This window comes from Chelon labrosus (genome assembly GCF_963514085.1).
Source record: "Chelon labrosus genome assembly, chromosome: 1".
NCBI lineage: Eukaryota > Metazoa > Chordata > Actinopteri > Mugiliformes > Mugilidae > Chelon > Chelon labrosus.
The window spans coordinates 30,253,893-30,269,764 of record NC_140337.1 but is presented as its reverse complement, the minus strand read 5'-3'; the positions used below and the strand labels follow the sequence as shown (position 1 = coordinate 30,269,764).

Sequence of the window (15,872 nt, the reverse complement as noted above, 5' to 3'; positions counted from 1 at the left end):
GACACAGAGCTGGATTAGTCAAGAGCTCTTCAGTGGACAGGACGCTCATCCTCATCCTAAAGACAACTTGTCCTCTGGTTTACTGCAAAGAAGATCAGTTTGTATTTAGCTTTCTAACAGCTATCAACATTTCAGGTGTTTCTTTTAAGGTCAGCCTCATCTCCCAGCATGCCTAGGGACAAAGAGGTTATTATTGAGTTTCTCAGGTCTGGGCTCATCATGAACTACAGTTGCACTGTGGTGTATTGGAACCTCAGCCATCTCAAATTTTGGACAAATAAAACCACAACTGCAATCTCCTATGACAGATACACTAGCAGCTACTGACCTGCAGCTACTGAGACACAGGCTCTGGTTTCAAATCAACATTCTTCTTTCATAGCTCTACACCACTAGTCACCTGAACCACCAATAAACCCTTCATGTTTATGTCTGATGGAAATATGAGGCTGAGAAATTCTCTGGAAAGCTTTAAGTCAATAGCATCAGTAACCATTTAACAGAGACAAAATGTTCCCCTGCTGACTAATACATCACACCCACTGAGAGGAGACATAGGGCGGCACAGTGACTTGGTGGTTAGCACTGATGTCTCACAGCAAGAATGTTCGGGGTTCGAATCCATCGGCCAACTGGGGCCTTTCTGTGTGGAGCATTTAGAGGGAAAGCAGTATCAGGAAATGAATGAATAAGTCATAATAACCAGATAATCTCTTTGCCAGTCGGTGGTCATAATGTTATGGCTGATCAGTTTGATCACATTAAACTTTAACTTTAATAAATATAGAATGGTTTGATGATTTGATGATTTGTGGCCAAATTAAAATCATGTTTTGGTGACACTGGTTTCTGATGTTCCTCCCAGGTTGTAGTAGCACCGTAGTTACCACTAGATGGTGACATTGATCAGCTCAGCAGCCTTGGAGAAAAAGGGTTAGTGAAGGATCCAGTTCATTTTTTTATTTTAGCTGCAGCTGATCCAGAATAAAAAGAAGCTCATCCTGTGGTTTATTGCACTAATTATATTTTAAGTTCACTCATGTCATGTAAATTCTAACAAGCTGAGTTTACTTAAAGAAATTTAGGAAACCGATTACCTTGGTAAAAGTAAGTAAACAAATTTTATTGTGTTACGTAGTGTGAAATTATTTAAGTGAGCTGTACTTGTTTGAAGTGGATTACACTAAGATACCTCAAGTGAAGTATATTACAAATTTCAAGTGATGTCTGCTTGTTTTGGTAGAATATATTAAGTTAATGTGACACAAAGTATTTGAGTTGTAACAACTTGATTTGAATTTAACTGTACTGAAATACATTAAGTTATTACAACTTAAAAAACAAGTACAGCTCACTTAAATATAATAATTTCACTACTTCACACAATTAATTTTGTTTACTTACTTTTCCCAAGGTAATCGGTTTCCTAAATTTCTTTAAGTAAACTCAGCTTGACCGAAACTCAGTAAAGATAAGTCACATTCACTTAATATACTGTGCCAAAAATAAGAATTCACAAAATGGCATTACAAACATGTTTTTTTATTTCAGTATCTGTAAACAACAACAATAATAATCAACATGCTGTTCATTCGGAAACTTATCTAGAAAGAGATCATCAACGAGTTTGGCTGAACAACGGGGGGGGGGGGGGGGGTAGATAAATAAAAGGTCAGAATATCTCTTTAGCACCACTTATACTTAGTTTTTAAATGGGGTTTACCAGATTTGAATGTGCAAATACACTGCTGATGAAGACATGGTATTAGGGAGGTTCTTGTGAAGCCACCATGCTTTAATCTATGATGCTTTAATAGCTGGCCTCGTTTTGGAGAGACAAAAGTGCAGAACTTACACGTCCACTGCATCCGTCTTGCAGTAGACAAAAAAATACAGGAGAACAATAAATTAGACTAAAAGAGACAGTCACCACCTATTGTAATGTCTAAGGTTGAAGTATTTGGGATTAGCAACCTGCCCATTGAGATGTTACTAATTATTTATCATTGTTATTATTCATCATCATATTTTATATTTAAATCCAGTGATAGAAATAAAAACAAGTTTAAAATGTTGTCTATATTCTAGAAGACAAAACCTTCTCGGAAGGATTTTGGTCCAGTATACTGAGAAAGCTTCTTGTAGGAGCCACATCTGTTTATTTGTTTGTTTCGTGGGTTACGTCAGGTCTCCACAGGTGGCAGTATGACGTTTTCTTTATAAGCACGGGGTCAGAGGGCCATGGGGGAAATGGGTTGGAAGATCATGCGGTTTTTACCGCTTGCATGGCTCACTCACCTCAGTTTCTTTTGTTTCCAATAGCATCACATCAGTTATTTTCTTTGCATCTGTATGATTACGTTTTTGTTGTAACTTGGATTAAATGGGAACATCACCCAAACATGGAAAAGCGTATGGAGAGTCATTAAGAGCGCGTCAAAAACAGTCTCCCACACCCATTCACCAGTGACTAAAGGAGGACAGGATAGTCGCTATACAAGTAAAAACCCGATCCTACCCGGAGACTTGGAGCTTCTTCTGGATAACATCTTGGGACGCATCAATTCCATCACCGTCATCCCGAAAGGAAGGAAACGTTTATGGGCACGGAGTAACACCTGGGAGGTCCGGTTAGTACACTCACCTGTACGGATGCTTGCTCGTTTGGAACAGCATTGCGCTAATACGGCAGTCGGCCGCTTTGATGTTTCTCATTCAAGACTTTATTCATTGATGACTTGTGAATTCATGGACATTGAAGGAAAAAGATAATAGTTCTCGTTGTGTGACTGTGATTGAGTCATATGGATAAAGTGCGCACGGCGTGCGCATACAGGCCGGCAACATAGCGCAGCACTCTGAAGCGTCTACACCAGAGGTCTTCAACAGGGGGTCCGCGACCCCTAGGGGGTCCGCGGAGGTACTGCAGGGGGGTCGCGAAAATGTTTTGATTGATTAGACATTTTTTTATATTCACCTCCACAATTTTTTTTAAACACACATGAAGTTCTTTTTAAATGTTATACAGCTTGGGGATTATGGGGAAAAGAATCAAGGCTCTAACTATTATATAACATATATTTATGGGCGATTTCCTGATAGTAGTGATCATAAACGGCAACAGAGTCAACCATCTTGATGTAAATAAACGATCTATGCTGCTGTGCCATACTATAGGACCGGTTTAATATAAAACACAATTTTATACAATATATATATATAAGTAGGGGGTCCCCGCTCCATCTCTCCATCAGATTGGGGGTCCTTGGCCTGGAAAACGTTGAAGACCCCTGGTCTACACTTTAAAGCGCCAGTACGCTCCGGTTAAAAATGAATGAAATGCAATGTGTTAATCCTGAAACCGACTCGACTGTGAAAAGTGATGCCTCGGAAAAAAGAACAAGGAAACCTACTCTTAAAGGAATCATGTTTGTGATTGAACGACTCCAAAAGGAAAGGAAAGACCATTTTGCACATGCAAGCAAATTAAAGACACATATCAAACCTCTCTTGGTGTCTAAGGAAAATGTCTTTGCTGTTCAACATAATCTAAAAAGGTTCAAACAACTATGTCGAAAGGCCTCTGAGTGTCATAACACATTGCTCACTGAATTTTCTCTCCCAGAGGAGGAGCAGAGAAAACAAGAAACATGGTTTCAGTCCAAAAGGTCCAACAATGATGTGTTTGTTGAAGAAATATCAACATGGTTGAAAGGGAATGGAATGTCTAATGATGATGATGGCAATGTTGATGAAAATGATGGTGGTGTTGATAAAAATGATACTGATCAAAATGATGATGGTGTTGATAAAAATGCAAAGTCTGAGTGTCAATATGATATTAATCCTGAGGACAGTGTGTCTAATGTGCCAAGTAAGAGATCAAGCAGGAGAAGTCATTCTAGATCAGCCACATCTAGTACTTCATCTGCACGCTTAAAGGCAAAGGCTGAGAAAGCAGCTTTAATGGAGAAAGCTGTTGCTCTGCAAAGGAGACATGAACTGGAAGCACAAGAGGAGAAACTCAGACAGGAAAGTGACAAACTGAGGAAAATTAAGGAGCAGCTGGACATTGATGCACAAATAGCTGCTGCTGCTGCAAGACTCTCTGTGCTGGAAGGCAGTGATGTTGGAGGAAAGTCCAGTTCAAATGGAATGAACTCATACATAAGCAAAGGACTTAAAGAGCAAAAACTGGAATTCAACCCAAATGCAAATGAATTTGTACCAAAAGGAAAAATCCTGGCTTTGGATCAAGGCTCAACAGCGCCACCTGTCTTATCTAAGCAAGATGTGCGACCAAAGGTGAATGTGCAAACACAACCACAGGACCAAATCCAACATGGAGCCTCAATTGGAATGGATAACACACTCAGGTCACAGTTGCAGCCAAACACTGAAATGTTCCATACAAGTACATTAAAGCACCAACCTCAAAATATTCTCATAGCCTCTACTGGTGCACCCCTCAGGTCAGTAGCTGCACAGGAGCAACAACTGCCCAGGTTTCAAAATGGACATTCACCACTGCAAAATACAGCTGAGCACGACATCATTTGTGGAGTTATGCAAAGGCAAAATGAAATCACTACCATGCTTGTACAACAGCAAATGTCAGTCACTTTGCCACAAAAACAAATACCAATTTTTGATGGTGATCCATTGCAATGTACTTCATTTTTTAGGACTTTTGAACATTGCGTTGAAGAGAAGACCAGCAGTTATCAAGACTGTTCGTATTTTCTAGAGCAATATACCAGGGGGCAGCCCAGAGAGCTGGTGAGAAGTTGTCTTCATATGACACCACAACAAGGTTATCAAAGAGCAAAAGGTCTTTTGAAAGAACACTTTGGTAACGAGTACAAGATAGCAACAGCCTACATGGACAAGGTATTTGCTTGGCCCGTTGTTAAGGCAGAGGATGTTCAGGCACTGAATGAATTTGCTTTGTTCCTCAGAGGATGTTGCAACGCTATGACCGAGATACACTACATGGAGGAGTTGAATATCCCATCCAACATGAGGAATGTTATTATGAAGTGGCCGTACAAGCTAAGGGAAAGATGGAGATCTACAGCCTGTGACATTCAAGAACGACGAGGCTACAGAGCTACATTTCCTGATATGGTGAACTTTTTGGAGAATCAAGTTAAGATCTTGTCTCATCCACTCTTCGGTGATATTTCAGATCCACGGCCAAGCACATTAACAAAGCCTGTTAACAGGGGCAAGCCGCTAACCAGGAGCAACATTAAAGGAAGCAGCTTTGCAACAACCATTGCAGCTACCAACCACACTGTACCTCCTATGTCAACAATGTACAAAATGCAAAGGGAGCCCATAACATCAAAAGAGCTGTCACCAGAAGCCTGTCTTTATTGTGAAGAGCTCCATCTATTATCCAAATGTTCAAAACTGAAGAAAATTTCTCAAAGGGAGAAAATCGAGTTCCTGAGAGGAAAAGGAATCTGTTTTGGATGTTTGAAGGTTGGCCACATGAGCAAGGAATGCAGAAATCGGCTGTCATGTGATGAATGTAATCTAAAGCACCCAACTATTCTGCATATCCACAATAAAGACAAAGGCAGCAAACATCAGGACACACCAGTGAGTAGTGCACTTGTCTCTCTGCAAGCAGGTGGTTGTACTGGGGCCGGAGACCAAGACTGTACTCTTTCCATCATCCCAGTACAGTTGAAGTCTGTGAAAGGAGATAAGGTGCTGCAGACGTATGCCTTCTTAGACCCTGGAAGTACAGCAACCTTTTGTACCATCAGCTGCATGAAGAAGTTGAATTTACCGGGCACAAAAACTCACATTATGTTGCGCACCATGGGCCAAGAAAGGGTGGTTGAAAGCCAAATTCTTACAGGACTTGAGGTGTCAAGGCTGGACAGTAATCAATTTGTGGAGCTCCCAAAGACATTCACGCAAGAAACAATTCCTGTGTCAAAGAACAACATCCCAACTCAGCGAGATATTGAAAGATGGGAATATCTGAAAGAGATTAGGATCCCAGAACTGGATGCTGAGGTTGGAATCTTGATTGGGACTAATGCACCAAAACTCATGGAGCCATGGGAAATAATCAACAGCAAAGGTAATGGACCTTACGCCGTGAAGACCCTACTGGGGTGGGTCATCAACGGACCTTTGAGGGGCAACAGTGGTTGTCAGAAAGGCTGCTCGACCATATATGCCAATAGGATATCCATCGTCAGACTGGAGGAGCTGTTGATTTCTCAATATAACCAGGACTTCAATGAGAAAATAATGGAGGAAAAGCAGGAGATGTCAAGGGAGGATTTGAAATTTATGGATATCATTGAGAAGTCCATTTGCATGCAGGAAAGTCATTACTGCATGGACTTGCCCTTTAAAATGGATGACATCACCATGCCAAACAACAGGTGCATAGTTGAACAACGCATTCAAAGTCTCAAGAGGAAGTTTGAAAGGAATAAGAACTATCAGGAGGAGTATACAGCGGTTCTCACCGAGTTGATTGACAGTGGATATGCAGAGATGGTTCCTCTAGACCAACTGGAACGTAAAGATGGCAGGGTGTGGTATCTCCCTCATCACGGAGTCTATCACCCAAAGAAGAAAACCTTGAGAGTGGTCTTTGATTGTGGAGCAGGATTTAGAGGAACTTCTTTAAACTGTCAGCTTTTGCAAGGCCCCAATCTCACAAATTCTCTCTTTGGTGTCTTAACAAGATTCAGACAGGAAAACACTGCTCTAATGACTGATGTTCAAGCTATGTTCCACCAGGTGAAGGTGTCAGAGAAGCATGTGGATTTTCTTCGCTTCCTCTGGTGGCCGAAAGGAGACACGTCACAGAGTCCACTGGAACACAGGATGAGAGTTCACATCTTTGGAGCAGTTTCATCACCAAGTTGTGCTAACTATGCTTTGAGGAGGACTGCAACAGACAATAAGAATGACTTCAAAGTGGAGGTAACTGATACCATTTATAACAACTTTTATGTGGATGATTGTTTGAAATCCCTGCCCACAGAAGAGGATGCACTGCAGTTGGTTGTTGATCTTGCTGACATATGTGCAAAAGGAGGATTTCAGCTGCTAAAGTGGACCAGCAACAGTCGAAAGGTATTGTCATCTATTCCAGAGGCAAAGCGGTCCAAAACAACCAGACAGCTGCACTTGGAGCAGGACAACTTGCCAGTGGAGACAGCGCTTGGGCTGAGTTGGTGTGCTGAAAGTGACACTTTCACATTCAAGCCTGCAGTGGAAAAGAGACCACATACCAGAAGAGGTATTCTTTCAATTGTCAGTTCCATCTATGACCCACTGGGATTTTTGTCACCATTCACTTTGCTGCCAAAGATGTTGTTGCAAGAAATGTGTCGCAAAAACATGTCTTGGGATGATCCTGTACCCCCCACTTTCTCGCAGCAGTGGACAGAATGGCTGATGGACCTGGAGAAGGTGGTGAAGTTTAAGGTGGATCGCTGCATCAAACCAAAGGACTTTGGAGAACCCATACATGCACAGTTACATCACTTTGCAGATGGTAGTGACCGCGGCTATGGAACAGTGTCCTACCTGAGGTTGGAGAACCAGGATAAAAGGATACATCTTGCATTTATGTTGGGCAAAGCTAGAGTTGCACCATTAAAACAAACAACAATTCCTCGCCTTGAACTTACTGCTGCTCTCCTTGCAGTTAAAGTTGACAACATGCTCAGGAAAGAACTGTCATTACAGTTGAAGGAGTCCTGCTTCTGGACTGACAGTCAGACTGTACTAAAGTACATTAATAATGAGAATAAAAGATTTCACACCTTTGTGGCAAATAGAGTGGCCTCTATAAGGGAAGCAACAAATGTGGTTCAGTGGAGGTATGTCGGCTCAAAGAGCAACCCTGCTGATGAAGCATCCAGAGGTCTGTCTGTGGATAACTTCCTGGCATGTAAAAGATGGATTGAGGGTCCAGACTTTCTTCAAATGCCAGCAGTGGACTGGCCACAACCTTTTGCTCAAGAGCCCATTTCCACAGAGGATCCAGAGGTCAAAAGGGACCTAAGGGCAAATGTCATCATCTCTGGCTCTGAGGATGCCACCACAAAACTTATTCATCATTTTTCGGTGTGGACTAAACTCAAGACCTCAGTTGCCTGGTTTCTTAGGCTCAAAACGATTCTCCTGGAACTAAAGAGAAAAAGGAAGGAGGTGATGGGGTCTTCTGCAAGCTCATCGACACATGCAACTGAAGAGGAGATGAGAAAGGCTAGAGACGCTGTTGAAGGTCAGTCACTTTCTGTGAGTGACTTTTCCAGAGCAGAATCTGCCATTATTAGCTTTAGTCAGCAGGCAGCTTTCATGGAAGAAATCACTTCACTGGGGAGTGGAGGCTCAGGTATAAAGAAAACCAGTGACATCTACAGGCTGGATCCTGTGTTGCAGGATGGTTTGTTGAGAGTGGGAGGAAGACTCAGTAGGTCAGCTTTACCTGAGGAGTTGAAACATCCTGTAATACTGTCCAAAGGTCATCATGTATCCAATCTCATTCTTCAACATATTCATCAACAACTTGGCCATGCTGGGAGAAATCACATGCTCTCAACCTTGCGACGAAAGTACTGGATCACAAATGCTAACTCTGCCTGTCGAAAAATAATATCTAAATGTGTGGTTTGTCGACGGTATCGAGGACAGCCAAGTGAGCAGAAAATGGCCGACATGCCAAGGGAGAGAATTATTCCAGACCTGCCCCCTTTCACCAATGTAGGAGTGGACTACTTCGGGCCCATTGAGGTCAAGAGAGGACGTGCAATGGTTAAGAGGTATGGAGTAATATTCACCTGCATGGCAAGCAGAGCCGTACATTTGGAGGTTGCATATTCTCTAGACACGGATTCTTGTATTAATGCTATAAGAAGATTTGTGTGTCGCAGAGGTCAAGTGTGTAGTGTGAGGTCAGACAATGGCACAAACTTTGTTGGAGCAGAGCGAGAGTTAAGAGAAGCCTTAGCCGCCATAGACCAAAGCAAGATTCGAGGCACTCTCCTGCAGAAGGGCATCGACTGGAGGTTCAACACCCCTGCTGCATCCCATCATGGCGGTGTGTGGGAGCGACTCATCAGGATGGTCAGAAAGGTCTTATTTTCTGTTCTGCGACAACAATCTTTGAACGATGAAAGTTTGCATACTATCCTGTGTGAAGTGGAGGCTATTCTCAATGATCGTCCTCTAACCAAGGTCTCCGATGATGTCAATGACTTGGAAGCTCTCACTCCAAATCATATTCTTTTGCTCAAAGGCAAACCCACTCTTGCTCCTGGCCTGTTTCAAAGGGATGATGTTTACATCAAGAGAAGATGGAGGCAGGTTCAATACCTTTCAGATCTGTTTTGGAAGAGGTGGATAAGAGAATACGTACCACTACTGCAAGAACGGCAAAAGTGGACAAAGCCTCGGAGGAGTTTTATGAGTGGAGATATTGTTGTTCTCATGGATCAAACGGCTCCTCGTGGTTCATGGATTATGGGAAGAGTAACAAAGACTTACCCAGACAAGAAGGGTCTTGTACGTGCAGTACAGTTAAAGACAAAAACGGGGCATTTGGAGCGGCCCATATCCAAGCTCTTCTTGCTTCAAGAAGCAGTGTGAAGGTCACACGTGCTGGAGGATCTTGACTCAGGAGAGGGACGACAGTAGCTTAGATTGTTTTGTGACTCCTATTATGCTTTGATGTAATTGTTCTATCATCACAATTAGGGGCCGGTGTGTAGGAGCCACATCTGTTTATTTGTTTGTTTCGTGGGTTACGTCAGGTCTCCACAGGTGGCAGTATGACGTTTTCTTTATAAGCACGGGGTCAGAGGGCCATGGGGGAAATGGGTTGGAAGATCATGCGGTTTTTACCGCTTGCATGGCTCACTCACCTCAGTTTCTTTTGTTTCCAATAGCATCACATCAGTTATTTTCTTTGCATCTGTATGATTACGTTTTTGTTGTAACTTGGATTAAATGGGAACATCACCCAAACATGGAAAAGCGTATGGAGAGTCATTAAGAGCGCGTCAAAAACAGTCTCCCACACCCATTCACCAGTGACTAAAGGAGGACAGGATAGTCGCTATACTTCTTATCAACGAAGCAGCAGTGAGGGCGGAGGCGCAGTAGGACGAAAAGCTGCGGTACCAGATAACTGTTGGCTGTGATAGTTATCTGGTGTCCTGGTGGCCAGTACAGTCTTGGTGACCTCTCTTCTAACTGCCACAGACACCACCTAAGGTAGGCTATATGGAAAAAATAAATAAACAGAAAAATGTATTAAATCAGAACAATTTTAACAGTCATGTGTTACCACATTCTCATGTCATTCATATCTAAGCAAGCAATGTATTACTTAAGGATAAGCATCAGTAATTAATCTGACCTGCATTTTTGAATGTCTAAATGAAAACAGTACCCACCTGTCTCCTTTCTTCTGGGTTGGTTTGTTGGTTTTAGTGTTTAGGATCATACCACCTGCATGAAATAAACCAAACTGGGTAAAGTCACTAAACTGTGCCAGGCGTCACCATTTATCAAAATACTGTAGTTATAAATAAGTGTAAAAATTATTGAGTGTAATGTCCGGTTGTGGCGGCTATGATAACATGATATTTTCCGTGCTTACCGCGTGGACTGGCCCGCTGCTCCAGCGCTTCACTCAGACTGTATTACCTTTCTCTGCTGAGTCAGTTATGACTTCTGTCTGGAGCAGCGGGCGTGTACTGAGCCCTAGAAGAAGAAAGCGCTCAGTTTGAATGTTGTGTCTACAAACTGTAACCAACAAACCTTAACTGACATTACACACACACCGTCTGGACTGACCGTAGCTAATGTTTACGTCCCAGCAGCACGAGCATGACTGCACCCTGACACACTTATAAATTCTGCTGCCTGGAGCTAGTGGTGAGCGGATCGATCCAAATATCGATAATCTCGATACCAACGTTGGTATCAAGATTGATCGATACCAATGTAATGAGATCGATACTTTAGTTTCAGTTTCTCTCGTTTCATTAAAGAGGCGACCTGACTCTGTCTAAATGCTGCTGCTGTCACAGAGCAGAGCAGGTTCATTTTGCTCCTTCTCCCCCCTCGTGTGTTTGTTGTACCGTCACGTGACTCCGCGGCACCAGGTGACCGAACACCGCCCACCGCTACCAGCAGGTGAATGGCAGAGAGAAAGAGTAGGCTGTTTAGTTAAATGATAGCAAGTCGTACTATTTGTAAAAAGGCTGTAGATACAGTGGTGACACAACAAACTTGTATAAGCATATGGAAATTTTTAAAATCCCCCATCCCCTGGCCCTGACAGACCCCTGAAAAGAAGAAAAAAAGTGCACTAAAGGGGAGAAATGTTGTCTTATTTTTGTATTGTATTGTACTTCCTAAACACTTCCTTACATTATTTATAATATTTCTTGTGAAGTGATAATTTTGTACATCCACATCCAGAAAGAAGTGCAATGAAGGGATACATTTAGTTTTATAATTGTATTGTAGGTTCTGAACACTCTGCCTGAAAAATAATTTGTTTTTATTTGTCCTCGAGGGATCATTTTGTGTTGTTTCTGAACAAAAACTTATATTGTGATTTACTGATAAACTTTGCCTAAATTCTGTACTGGATTTTAACTGATTAACAATCCTAAAGGCAAATCACACTTAAATGTCATGAAAATTCATTCAGAATTATATTGATTCAGAGTGATTATGCATCCACTGTAATTATTCAAAAGTATTGATATCGGTATCGGCGATACTAGCCCTGTATTTACTTGGTATCGGATCGATACCAAATCTAGCGGTATCGCACACCACTACCTGGAGCTGAAGCAGGCCCCGGAGCCGCCGCCCATAGCCTGTTAAGCTAACTGGTTAACGCATACAGCTAAATTAGAAGCGCGTCGTAATCCAGCAGCTAACAGACAGGAACCGGCAGAGACATGTTAAATATTAACACTACACTGGTGCTCATCCAGACAGGATCAAAGCACTTTTCCCACCGAAGCCAGCCTTTGGTAGGAGCACTGGGTCCAGGTGCGCGGCTTTGACCTCTTGCGTTTTAATGAGTTTGGACATGCGCACTGGGCTGCACAGCTATGTAACTTAATGAAACAAGTATGCGGGTAAAAAGTGCAGAAAACTCGGTGAGAGAACGTAAACTTAAAAAAACTAGAATGAATCATAACTCAGGACATTGTTTGAATTTACAGTGCAGGTTGTAGTAGCACGATAGTGACCACTAGATGGTGACATTGATCAGCTCAGCAGCCTGGGAGGTAAAGGGTTAGTAAAGGATCCAGTTCATTGTTTTATTTTAGCTGCAGCTGATCCAGAATAAAGAGAAGCTCGTCCTGTTGTGGCAGCTTCTCAGAGACAGTCACTCACGTAACTGTTGGAATTACAGAGAGACCATGAGAACAATATGTATGACTGGATGAAACATGAGGACACAGGGGTATCATGAAGGTCAGACCAACTTCCCCTCCTATAAATGTTTATTTGGAGCCTCTCCTTTGGAAACTGATTCTGCTCCTGCAAAGATCTTATGGGCCAATCATGTTGTTTGGGGGTGGGGCTTAACGTGGTGATGGACAGAAGCGTAACAGTAGTCATTCAATTAAATGGCAGTCGCTGTCTGAGAAGAGAACAGTTTAGATTCCACTATAACATGTGTTATAAAATTTACTGACAGTGAGATAAGAGTAATTAAGGCCTTTATGGAGAATGTCACATACGTTATTGCTCTGATTGTTACGTTAAAACTCTGATACTTATACAGTCACTGGTGGCTAGCCAAATACTGTGGTATGTAAAAGCCCTTCCTCTTTTTCATGACGTGTTGCCTCAGGGGACTGGTGAGAAACTCAGCTCAAGTTGCTGTTTGAGTTTATAGTTCTGGTTCAGGGTTAGGGGTGGAAACTCCCATGACAGATACACTATCTACTCTCTACTGAACTGACGTACAGCTACTAACTACTGGCTGGAGACCTGGGATCAGCAGAGCAGCCTCTTAACCATGAATGTATTAATAGTAAATGAAAAAGTTGCTGAGTCTGAGAATGGAAAGTGTTTTATATTAAAGCTACTGCTGCACGTGCATTTACTTCCCGTTTCACTCATTGTCTCTGTTGGTTTGCTCCTCTCATTAACTACACGTGTCTTGTTTCCCATGTGTTTATTTATATCCATTCTATTTATTGTGTTATTTAGTTTGGACTATTTCAGCTCATTCTTTGTTCTGTTCTCCTTCCTCTTGTGTCCTGCACAACAACTTTTACATCATCAAGTAAAATTTGATCCAAAGGGTTATTTCAGTATATACTGCTGCAGAGTCAATGAACTGTTTCCATCTCTCCATTTGCATGTCATGCACAAAAGGATCTGGTTCCACAGAGCTGAGGAGGCAGAATGTTTCAATTCTCTGGAGTAGCAGCTTCTCACAGACAGAAGGTGAGTTTCTCGTTGATCATTTCAACTGTCTGCATGTGAACTTGATTCTATGGTCTTTATTTAGTGTCATATCATTGATATTTGAATTCATTCATCTGGATCATGTTGTGGTTTGTGTAGGATGCTGCTAGGATCTAGAGTGGGATGGATAAATGGTGGCTCTCTGTCTTCACTGCTTGGGTTTTCCAAACTCTTCACTCCTGCACAGGTAACTAAACAGAGTCATAGATGAACCAGGTGTGTTTAGATAGAAATGTTATGTTTTATTCTCATTTATATCACCTCTGATGTTTATGGAACAAAAACTGTTGAACACGACACACAGAACACCAGCTAAAGATCATAGGTTTTATGTGTCCTCTGAGGTCTAACATGTAATATGATGGTTTACAGTTGAAAAAAAAACAAAACAAAAAAAACAGTTGGTTATCCGATAACAGATCCTGTCTCTACCTTTCTGTTCTGTCAGCAGGCCTCATCAGTAAATGATGACATGTAGAATTTAATGATGGCGTGATGGTTGTAAAGGTCTGTCCAGCTGGAGGAAAAAGACTAAAGCCACGTCCACACGTATGAAAACGATCTTTTCCCTCTCCGTTTTCGAGGGCATCGTTTCAAGAAATATCCGTGTCCGCACAGATCCATTTCAGCACGACCGAAAACGCTACTTCATATTCCAGGCCTATAGGTGGCACTGTTTCAGTTTCAGAAATTCACCAAAAACGGAGAGGAAGAGGCGGAGCATGCGCACAAATCTTGAGCGCTGTTTACAAATCGCCTTTTTTGCTCAGCGTGGTGGCACAGCAGCATGATATGTTGCCTTAGTAACCCTAACAGGCTCAATATATTCTCCAGCATGAAAACTAGCATGTAGTCCGCCATTGTTGTTGATGTTGTTATGAGACGTCTTGCGGGATGTGTAAGGCTGCTCGGGAGTGTGGCGATGACGTCATCGTTTTCTCCGTTTGTGTCCGTCTATACAGAAACGCAAGAGGTGCGTTTACGAATTTCTCCAACCTGGGACCCGTTTTCAGAAAAGTGCACTTTAGGGCAATGCGTTTACAGGATACGTGTGGACGATCGGCCAAAACGATGCAAAACTTCTGTGTTTCTGCGTTTTTGCGTTTCTGTGTGGACGGCCCCTAAAGCACTATGTCTTAAAGTCAACAAGGTTGACTTTATTTAACAAAACTCAGCTGGCAAGTAAATCCAAGAGCAAAAGAAAAAAACAAAAATTTAAAAGGGAAAACCAAAGGTGCTGAAAACTCCAGCAGCAAGGGAAACCAACAAAAACAAAACACAAAACAGCTGGAAGGACAGGAAACTGTCTCTCTCAGGGAGGAACCGAAAAAAGAGAGAGAGAAAAAAAACACAGGAGATGAGATCTATGTTTGCAACAGGCAAATACCACAAAAACAAGAGGCAAGACTCAAGTGCTGACACAAAACATAACAGGTAGAATGATCTGGCTCTGGAGGAAAGCTACGACCTTTTAAAAAGAGCTGATAGATGATAGGCTGCAGCTGAGTCAGGTGCTGCTGCCAGTTTCCTGCCCAGGTGAGCCTAACAAGAGGGAGAGAGGGAGAGAGAACAAAGAACAAAGCACTGGATGCACAGGAAACACAGGATCATGACAATATTATCAGGAAATAATATTAGTATTAACACAGACCATAGTATAATTCTCATGTGCATCACTGGTATATGGTTTAAACCATTTACTTTACATTTTACATGTAATTAATATACTGTAAATGGTCTAGTTCCTATATAGAGCTTTCTGAACACAGTGACACATCTACCAGTGTCAAGAACTAGGAGCAACTGGGGGTTCAGTGTCTTGCTCAAAGACCCTTCAGCATATGGCATGTTTCAAGGATTAAACCATCAACCCTCCAATTCATTGACGACCTGCTCTACCCACTGAGCCACAGCTGACACAATGTACAATTTAACATTTCCAAAGTTATTACAAACTTATAAGTTTCATGTTTCTCCTTGTAGGACAATCAGATCTGATTTGTTCCCATGGACCAATCATGGTCCTGGCTGGTGATGATGTCATTCTACCATGTCGTCTTGAACCTTCCATCAGAGCTGATTCAATGACAGTCATGTGGACCAAACCTGGTCTGGACCCAAAGTACGTCCATTACCATCAAGATGGACGACTGATTTATGAGAATCAAAATCCATCTTATTATTACCGCACACGACTGTTTGTAGATGAACTGAAGAATGGAAATGTCTCCATGAAAATAATGAAGGTGGTACTGTCTGATGGAGGAGAATACAAGTGTTTCATTCCATCGATACAGAAGGAAGCTTCCATCCAACTCATTGTTGGTGAGTCAAACAATGTGACATTTTAAAAGATGGAAGGTGGAGGGAAT

At 42.1% G+C, this 15,872-nt stretch overlaps 1 protein-coding gene across 2 annotated transcripts in view; it reads left to right on the top strand.

The window, feature by feature from the left end:
- The first annotated feature begins 1,617 nt into the window (after positions 1 to 1,617).
- The window catches only part of LOC311488486 (butyrophilin subfamily 3 member A2-like), a 28,307-nt gene continuing 14,052 nt past the window's right edge, over positions 1,618 to 15,872 (top strand). Inside the window, exons 1-4 of one of the 2 annotated variants that reach the window (XR_014699083.1) lie at positions 9,664 to 10,263; positions 13,408 to 13,479; positions 13,600 to 13,687; positions 15,484 to 15,825. The gene's annotated coding sequence lies outside the window, so the exon portion shown is untranslated. Of the gene's footprint in view, positions 10,264 to 13,407; positions 13,481 to 13,599; positions 13,688 to 15,483; positions 15,826 to 15,872 lie in introns of those variants that run through there. The other variant, XR_014699084.1, reaches the window with a different exon arrangement.